This window comes from Coptis chinensis, chromosome 2, assembly GCF_015680905.1.
Source record: "Coptis chinensis isolate HL-2020 chromosome 2, ASM1568090v1, whole genome shotgun sequence".
Classification (NCBI taxonomy): Eukaryota; Viridiplantae; Streptophyta; class Magnoliopsida; order Ranunculales; family Ranunculaceae; genus Coptis; species Coptis chinensis.
In genome coordinates, this window is record NC_141457.1 from 44,274,667 (window position 1) to 44,285,080 (window position 10,414).

General features: G+C 35.0%; 1 pseudogene; it reads left to right on the top strand.

Annotated features, from left to right (window-relative positions):
- The first annotated feature begins 488 nt into the window (after positions 1 to 488).
- Positions 489 to 9,449, top strand: LOC147516158 (uncharacterized; annotated as a pseudogene).
- The last annotated feature ends 965 nt before the right edge of the window (positions 9,450 to 10,414 follow it).

A 10,414-nucleotide genomic window follows, 5' to 3' on the forward strand; every position in this document is an offset into this window, starting at 1 on the left:
ACAATCCAAACCATTAAAACAAAATCAGATAAGGATGGCCCAACAAATCTGAGACATGGCAGCAGCAGCCACATATAGTTTGCGTATAAATCTGCATATATGCATGTACCTGATAATCCATTAATTAATGTTTTTAGTAACAGGTGCCACCAATTTTGTGACCATATATTTGACAGTGAGTATATTCAGAGTACTGAACTCACCTTCCATTCATGCATGGATTAATCAAGGATCTATAGAAATAACCACCAAGAATTGATCGCGAGATCCTTTGTTCTTAATTATTTACATCAGAGTGGCTATATACCAATACAGGTGAGATGAAGTTCGAGGAGGTAATGGAAGTATTTCCTACAGGAGCTTTGTACAGGGAATAACCCTCATAAACAGGTAAATCACTTTAGAAAACATCTTTTTAAAACCAAATATCTATGGAATGAGGGAAAGAGCCATAACAATGGTTGGAAGCCAAATAATTGGGTAAAATTATGGAAGCTTACCATGGTTCACTTGTCGTATCCTTAATCTCTTTGGCAGATATGGATTGTTGCTCTATTGCATTTAATCACATGAAACACAACCTAAATCAATTAATTTCCCTTGTCAGGCCAAGTATTAAAAAACATTATTATCAAGTAAAAAAAGTTGTTCACATCAAACAAAAACGAAGATTAAGGCAAACAAAATGCAATTGACTACTCACCTAGAATATTTTTGTTGAAAATCTTTAAGAATTTACCTTTAGAATATTCACCACTATCAGTTATTTGACTTACACAGATAAGAAAAATGGATCAAAAAGCAAACTTGGATATTGGAATTGATTAAGGGTCTATTTAGATGTTAAAAATTATGGCGTGCATTTTAAAATTTTATAATCTATTTTATGATAACCAAAATAGGTATAATTTAAAATTTGAATATGTGGAATCCATGATCAATATTAGAGCTTATTGGGAGTAGAAACTCTGCAAGTACACTATCAAGGGGTTACACAGGTAGGCACATGAACACTATATATCAAAATAAAACTAAACAGTTAAGCATGAAAATCTGGAACTCACAGAAACAACACAATCGCAGATATGGATTGTCGCTCTGTTGTATTTAATCACATGAAACACAACCTAAATCAATTATAATTTTGCCTTTTTTATTTATTCACTTTATGCTCTAGTACCCATTGTGTTGCCTAGGCGGGGTACTGGAGCATAAATCACACCTAGGCAAGCTTTTGATTGTTGAGGTTAAAGTATCACTTGATTTAAGAGAAAACAGAGTGATTTGTAACTAAAATATTTTAGAACTGAAAGGAAAAGTCATATAAGACAACTAAAAATCCAAAATTATTTCAAATATCTTGTAACCAAAACACCACAAATTTACTACATACCGGCAAATAGTATTTTCTTTGCTCTTCACTAAAATGTTTTGTCAAAACACCCATATCAACACTGTAATCCATTTTAGTCTCATCAACAAATCTGTATCAGTCATCCATAGATGATTCAAAGTCATTGGTTTTTTTTATCGCCCATCCCAAATCTGATAGGAGCTACCCACATACGGGCATGGCTAGGATACCTGGGAAATAAAAAATTAATCCAATCAAGTACATGTAGAGAACTTGAATAATCAATTGTGCGCTTCAATAGACAACATCACTGGCAGTAAGTAGAAGCTTGAAAAGCACAAATATAAGCCTCACATTCAGTAGAACTACAATTATACAACTCAATTGAATGAAGAACACCGCACACAAAACCAAGGAAAAAGGAAAGTGATAAAAATTACTCCTCACATTGCAAAAGTAAACTAATAGAATTACATGATAACATTATACACATTTATTTAAGCCCTCGCTAACTTCCATGAAAGAGTGGAAACAGGGAGTGCAATTGATTCAACGATATTGTGGGATCGAATACTTGTATTTGAGAGGAAGGGAAGATGTGGATTAACTTTTTCTACCAAAAAAACAACTTGGATTTGAGATGAGGAGAAGATGTACCATAAATTGTTAAAATTTCAACCTTTTTATTGTTTATCAAGGTAGGTTTTTCATTTTTTTGGTAAAGGTTGGGATGGGGTTTTGAGTTTTGATGAAAGTTTTTTTTTTTTTTTTTTTTTTTTTTTTTTTTTTTTTTAATGTTTTTCTTTTCTTTCATTGGTTAGGTTGTTACGCGAACAGTTCCCAAATTTGGGCGTGAGTTTGTTATTTTTTCTGCCGAATCATTGTGAAAGTTGAGGTGTCCATCTGAGAGAAAAAAGAGGGATGTGGTGGCTTCCTGGGAGCATTCTCAACTACTCAGTATTAATGGTCTTTGATGGCATTAAACTAAAAAATTGGAAAGTGCTTTCATAAATAAATATGATTCACCGAGTGACTTACCTACGTTGATATATATTTGGTAATAAGTAGGAGACTTGCTCACAGTGATGATATTTTTACTTCTTGGTTTTTGAATATGAATTGAACCATCTCACAGCCGTTAAAGAGAATTAACAGTGTCATGTAGAAGCTTTGTGTGGAAATCGATATACAAAAGAACCTTTTTCCCATTTGTGACATCCCCCATCTCGTGAGGCTAATATGGAAAATCCTTGAGAGGAGCTACTTCCCACAAACCCAGTGCAGTTTCATCATCTTCGTGCTCTAATTAGCCACCTAAGAAAACCTTGCTTGCTACACTTGTGGGGAAAACCAAGAAGCAATGAATTGCTCTTACCCCAAAGAGAATTATTACATTGGCCTAGAGATTTTACCCGTTATTTAATCCAACATTATCTCCATAGATTCTGCCTCCATATTTTAAAATAAAAGAACCATATCATATTACAATCTCAACATAGCAATATCAAGGGGCGAGAACCAACATTCAGCAGACCACTTTTTACTTTCTAATGAGAACAATATGAAAAAATCAATGATAACAATCAAAAGATAAACTTGTTTCCTAGATATGATATGAGGATCGACAGTAAAGTGAATTTCATTCGTAAGCCTTCCAAGCTTTAATGATGCTAATGATATATGAATGTTTAGTCTCAGGATTGATGGTGTTCTGCATTTCTTGCAATACTCCCACATCTTCAATTCCCTGCAACAAAATCTGAAATGAATTAAAAAATATAAAAATAAAAACTAATGTAAAAAACATCAGAACTGATTAAACACTTGTAATATGTTGTGCTGGGTTACGCTCGCCAAGGCAATAGTGCAATTAGCCTAATTGCTTATACATAACTATTTTGTTGCATATATTGTTTGAAGCTGATTATCCTAAAAGAAATTTAGACAGGGAATGGATATATAGGCATATTTATACATCTTTGATTTTGATTACATCCCGCTTATAAATTCTATTAATAATCTTACCTCGAACTGGAAGCAAAGTTCCAAGCAGTATTTTGACAGACCGTAGCCATTCATATATAGCCTTAGATAGATTTGCTGGACCTTTCTTAGACCCCATTATTCCCAAGATATAAAGTTCCCAAATCAGCCAGATCCAAGAGCTGATATGAACTACTACTCAACTGTGCTTCAAATAATCCAATTGAAGACAACACCGAACCAAGTTTTATCCAAATTTTTAATTAGTTACCTGCAATCAGATTACCTGCTTCTGCTAAATACTGGACATGTTATAATTCTAGCTAAAACAATGCCTTAGGAAACGTACTTTGCGGTTTATCAACTTCACCAGCTAAAGTACTTGCATTATCCCAGAAATTCAAGTTCCAAAACAAAGTAATAAAATATAGAGTCCAATATGTTTTCTTTCCTTTTTCGCCCAATGTAAGCAAACGTCGAGGCTGAAATAAAAGATAACAAACGACAAAAGAGAAATAATACCCATAAGAGACAACACCATAACAAACAACGGTTAAGCCCATATAATTAAAAAAAGATAATACCAGTGTCGATCCCGTGATTGAGAGTGTTCGAGGCATGAATTGGGAAAAGACGCTTCATATAATCAGCACAGAGAACAGGATAAGCATCATTGTTAATAACACCACTAAGGAATTTTAAAGAACCCGAGTTCTTTTGTTTTCTCTTAGGCTTCCAAAAGGTCTCTACTTGCCGGTAAAAAGTGCTTGAGCCGCCTTGTACAAATGGATGGTTTAATTTCCAAATCTCTTGTGGCTTCATCTGTATGGGGACTGTCCTTCACATACTTTTATGAATTCTCCTTCCAAAGCATTTTCCTCTTCTGGCTCTTTCCATATCAAATGATCTTTCCATTCATGGAGAATAACACACTTATACTGACAGTCTGATATGGTCAATTATACGATATCGTTTCTCTGTAAAAGATAAAGTCTAAGGAAATCGACACAATTCTAAGTGCAACAAAGGCTCTGCGTCATAGTTGTAAAAAATAATATTATTTCAGAGTTTGCAAGAGGTTTGTTCAAAAGTGATTAATTGAAACTTTGAGCAATGCCAAAAAACAATCCTTTGTTGAAATGAACGAAAACAAAATAGAACACTCAAGGAAGAAGTGTACAAATCAATAGGAGTAAAAAAAGAGATCCCACATTTCTTACCTATCATTAGCAACTACACCATCGCTAGTAATACATTAAGTTAGTTTACATAATCAGAAATAAACCTCGTTAGTTCTGAAAATACAAAAACGAAATTAAGGGATGTGATGCAACCTCTCAATATCATCAACTACTGGGATTGGACCATGATTTCTCTTGTAGAAGAAATCCACAGGAGTCACATATAAGGAAATAAATATAATTGAATTAAGAAATTGAGGAAAACAAAAGCTAGGGGAATTACCTGTCGGGGTCTCTTCAAGAAAAAAAATGATCAATTTGACTTGGAGTAACAGAACGTTTAGGCGTATAGAGTTGGAGCGAGTAGTTCAATTCGAACTTCGAAGGCACGGGAATCATTGCAACGGTTCATAAGGCTAGATGATTATTTTTATTTTCTTTTAGAGAGTTTGGGGTTTTCTGGGTGGATGGCGAACAATTGAAAAACCAAAGTGTCACAGCCCGAATTTCTAAACAATTACCAAGTGAATATTTGAAATATAAATATCTCAAACATCACTCAGTTCAATTGCCTAAAAACCCAGGCTATGACGGGGTGGATACAACACATGTCAAAACCTAAAACCCCCATCATACAAGAATCAACTTAAATTAAAATAATCCCAACAATTATCCGCCATTACTTTATTAAGATATCATCTCGTCCAAACAAAAATATCAAACCGACTCTCTGAATAAATAGTCCTTACTACCATGTTCTCATGTCATGCTGAAAATATAACTACGTTATTACATCCTTTCAATAAGAATCAGACATAACAAAACTAACGGACTGCTCCAGACAAGAATCCAATTCACACGCCGTGGTTTCACTGCCTTCCACCTATGTTCACAAGAACACACCCACGTTGCCAAAACAAAGCAAACATAGGTCAGCAAAATGGAATTTGCTGGTATGAGTAGACTAACCACATATAAACATATCCAATCTTTACTTATCCCAACTAACACTTTAAATCTATCATAACCTAATCATTCTCAGCTTGGAAGACAGGTAGTTCCGTTAGCTCAACCGGCATAGTTTCTTCCCAAGCAAAACTTCCATTATATTAACTCATTCTAATAACTCGTTTTAATATATAAATAATTGAATTAAAACTTACCGATATCCACTGCTGTATAAGAGTAGGACCGCGTCCCTGCACAAAATATTATATTAAGTCCTACCCTCTTGCAAAAGAAAGTTAGAACTTGTATATAACATATGTAGATATTCTATAGGTATTCAAAAGTAAGCCCAACCACACTCACATAATCAAATCAATTTCTCTTATCAATTACTCATTTACTTTTCTTATACACCCACCCTTTAGTACCTACTCCACGATTTGCACTCCACACATTTGCCAAATCACACATTCCTGTGTGCCTCTCTCCCACCGAATACCACAATATCATAGCCACCTCTGGGCTTTCATACACATATTTCACAGCCTCTTTGAGCACAAAACTCAGGTCATTCATGGCACATTCAATGAATACCTTAGGTCATTCCCGCCACATTCAAGGAATACCTATCATATCACTAACGGGCCATTCATGGCACATTTAATGAATGCCTTGGGTCATTCCCGCCACATTCAAGGAATACCCAACCCTACATTCCCGTACACTCAAGGAATACAACTAACCCGCAAGGTGAATACCTTAGTTCCTCTTTAGGGCAGTCTAAACAATCTGGTCATTCATGACACATTCAATGAATACCCATATATAACGCTAACGGGCCATTTATGGCATATTCAATAAATGCCCACCTAATATATGACATCAGCAGTCATAAAACTCAATTCCAAAACTTGAGGCGTGGAGAGTTCTAAAAGGGTGCGGTAAATTTGTTTACGCATTATTGAAATTTATTGCATATATTATTTTAGAGAACGAAGGAGTATCTTGATTCATGTATTTTTGGTTTACGCGTTCACTACTAAAAAAATGACTTGTGATGACGGCTTTTACCCGTCATGAAACAGGTTTAATGACATTTTTTCATTTAAAAAACAACCTTCATTATAGAGCCCGTCATAAAAGTTAACAAAAAACGTCATAAAGATGATGACGGTTCTGGAGAAGCTGACATAAAAGCTCAAACTTAATATGACAAAAAATCATTTATAAACGTCATAACTAGATCCTTTTGCATGACATATTTTACTTAACCGTCATAGTTTATTAGAAAAAGTGTCAAGAACTAAACCTTCATTTATGACTGTTTTTATTTAAGCGTCACCCTGAGAAACAAAAGTGTCAAGAAATTAACACTAAAAACTGTCAAGAATTGGTATGCCACATGACAGTTCTTTGGAAGCCGTCATAACTCTTTTTTTTTTTTTTTTTTTTTTTCCTGTAAATTTGAAAATTCCTGTAAATTTGAAATTCTTGTAAACCAATACATTCAGACACCACCAATACATTTAGACACCTGACAGCTAGAGTCCATTACGGAAACAAGAATCATACTTTTATTACCAACATAAATCATTCCAAGAACTTGTTCATATTACATGATTTATTCACGGAGAAAAAAATTAAATAACTTAAGCACTTTATTCAAAATCAAGCAAGTCTCATAATCCAACAACAATGCAATTTACATAACCCATCCAACAAATTGCTAATCAACTAATCTATCTCAAACAAACTTATTTGAGCTACCTTATCTCACTTATAACCTAAAAAACAATATGAAGAAGAATGTGTTAGTTTGTTTAATAAGTAAACTAAAAATATAATCATATAACGACTTCTACACAGTATTAAAAAAAATACACAAACAATGTGTTAGCACACTAAGTCAATAACTACTAAACGAAAGAGATACAATCAACTATGACAGAGAATCATATTGGTTATGCCCGAAATAACATACGTACGACCACTGTAGGATATATCTGATCTGTATATATATCTACCACAAGTACACAAATAACCCTTTAGCTAATAGGCAAAGGAAAGAACATAAGTTAGACCTAAATTCGAAATGTATGGTGGAAAAACTTCAGACTAAAGCTTCATATACAAGCCCCAAATACTTATCAAACATAAAAGATATATAAATGGTACACATACCTATGCCGAGATAAATTTCTCGATGTACTTGATAAACTCCAAACGAATTTCAATAAGGTCTGCGCTTGTATATATCCTAGTGTTAGCCAACTCCATTAGCTACATAAGTCAACAAAGAAATTACAATAATCTCTGTTCTTTTTATATACTTGCAATTAGTATGATAAATAACAGTTCTTGGGATACCAATTGTAGGTATCCATTCGGTTCTGGGGGAAACGAGAAAAAACTCTACCTCCTGTTGCTTTCAAGTGCTTATCAATCATTTCCTTTGTATTACATACCCTTAGCATAGGGCGGTCGCTGAAAAATACTTCAGTATGCACTTGAAATGAGCAAATCAATTCTACCGAAACGAACAATAATAAAGAAAACACGATTTTCAACATTTCTATATAAAATACTATTATACTCTTGCCAAAATTTCAAAATTAAATGAAGCATGAGTCATGGATCATGCCATCACAGAAAATCCACTGTAACCTGGAAGGAGTACATGGGCGCAAAGTGCTTGTTAGAACAACGATAAACAAACATTATAAAACGAAATTGTTATGAGCTAAATGTGTCCACAAGGTTATATAGCTCACTCTTAGAACAACATAAAACAACATCATAATACAATATTGTTATGAGCTACCGCGGTACACGAGGTGACCACTAAACTCTAGGCGCATCGAGCGTTGGAAGAAATTGGTCAAAAAAGAGAAAGCGAAAGACTAAGCAAAGCATCATCGGGGCCGATCTCCAATCTTCTTCCAATCCACTTCCGTCTTTGGGAATCAATAGATCACAAAGTGGTGGCCAACTCTCGAGCTTCAAGCAAAGGAAATTGAAAGCGATCGTTGCACAAGCGTTTGAATGACACGGAGCGAAACGATTGTGCCCTCACTGAGGAAAGCTCTTCGGGATGTGGCCATGGAAAAAGATGCAGCAGTTATTGCACGGGAGGATTTCTCAGCCCAGCTTCGGATGGTCAAGAAGAGATTGAAGGAGGTAGAAGAGGAACAGTGCAGAACTGAGGAAGATGCTGCAGCTTTGAGAGCAGAATTAAATTCTTTATAGCAACAAGCAATAATGAATCCACTTGGTGGCATCTCTTCTATGGGTATCTCACAAGATCATTTCCAAAGCATGGAAAAAGAATTGGCCAATTTGAACTCTGAGTTGCAGCAAGTGAAGCTACTGCAGCAACGAATATTAGCAGAGGAGCAATCTAGGAATTCGTTGCTTATTGTTGAAAAGCAAGAGTTGGAAGAAAGACTTGCAGCTTTATCAAAAAAGGCCTCAGAAGCTATGGATGAAGCTGCTAACAAGGAACTTTCAAAGGAAAACAAGGATAAATTTGAGAAACAATTGCATGATATGGCAGTCATGGTTGAGAGACTGGAAAATAGTCGTCAGAAACTTTTGATGGAGATCGACTCACAATCTTCAGAGATAGAGAGGCTTTTTGAGGAAAATTATAATATCTCGGCCTCTTATGAAGAAGCAACCGCAGTGGTGGTACAATGGCAGAACCAGGTCAAAGACTGTCTTAGGTAGAATGAAGAACTCCGTGGTTTACTGGATAAATCAAGAACTGAAAAGACTAGCATACTACCTATGGGTAACGAAAGGTCGATCAAGATTTTTTAAAATTTGAGAAAGATCGTGGAAATGTTGCAGGTGCTAAAGTTTACACAGATGAATATTTGTTACTTGAGGGCAACTTGCAAAAGAACAAAAGTAGAAGCGAGAGGAACTTTTCTGGCGAGGTCATGAAGCTTTACGACAACTCCAACATTTGTTCAAGCATATAATGGCCTTGCACGCATGTATAAACCTATATTTGAAACATTGAGAGCAGCCTCATGAAAATGAAGCGGGGATGGCTCAGAATAGATCCGATGAATGGTGATAAATTATCTTTGGTTTTGACTTCTAGATTTGTCATCGGGGATCTCCACGATTCGACATGTAATTACTTGTAGAACATGTTTTACCTGTTGGATTTTTGTTTTCTTTTGATCATATCTTGAACTAAAAAAAGTAAAAGTGCTACGTCTGTAAGTACAACTTTACCTGTTTTAAATCATAGTCAAATTTCTTTCCTTGCCTTGCGAAAAGCATTTTCCCGATACGACCTGTCCCATCCTAGAATTGAGTAAAACATTTTGCACAAGCTTAATTATGTAAAAGGGAACCCACAGCTTAAAAATATGAATCCTGAACATAAGAACAAATTTAATTTAAAAAAAAAAGAAAAAAAGAAAAGAAAAAAAGCAGTAGATGCATCTCTGCGAGATCAAACATTGTAGCAACACCAACAAACGATACTAATGCCACATCTCTCTCACTGATCCAGTATATAGGAGGAATGAAGAGAGACGTTGTTTGGGTGTTTTGTCTTCAAATGGGATTCATCGTAGGGCAGTGCTAGGAAGCCTACAAGATCTGTAGATTTCACAGAGATTGATAGAAATCTTCAAGAGATAAGACTAAGAGTACAGCTCTACAGCGGAAAAAAACCACCATCCAGACCGACAAATACTTTAATGGATTTAGTTTAGGAGGATTGAAGCTTCCAATCAAACATTGCATAAACAAAACTTTAAGAATAAAGTCCATTAAGAGAGAGAGAATAGTGTAGCGGGCGTGAGAGAGAGAGAGAGGGAGAAAACATAATCTTGTTGCATTTTTTTCAGATGATTTGAACCTCAAACCGAGGTTCTCATTGAAAAACAAAAATTGAATGCAATAAAAATATTTCTACAAACAATTTAAA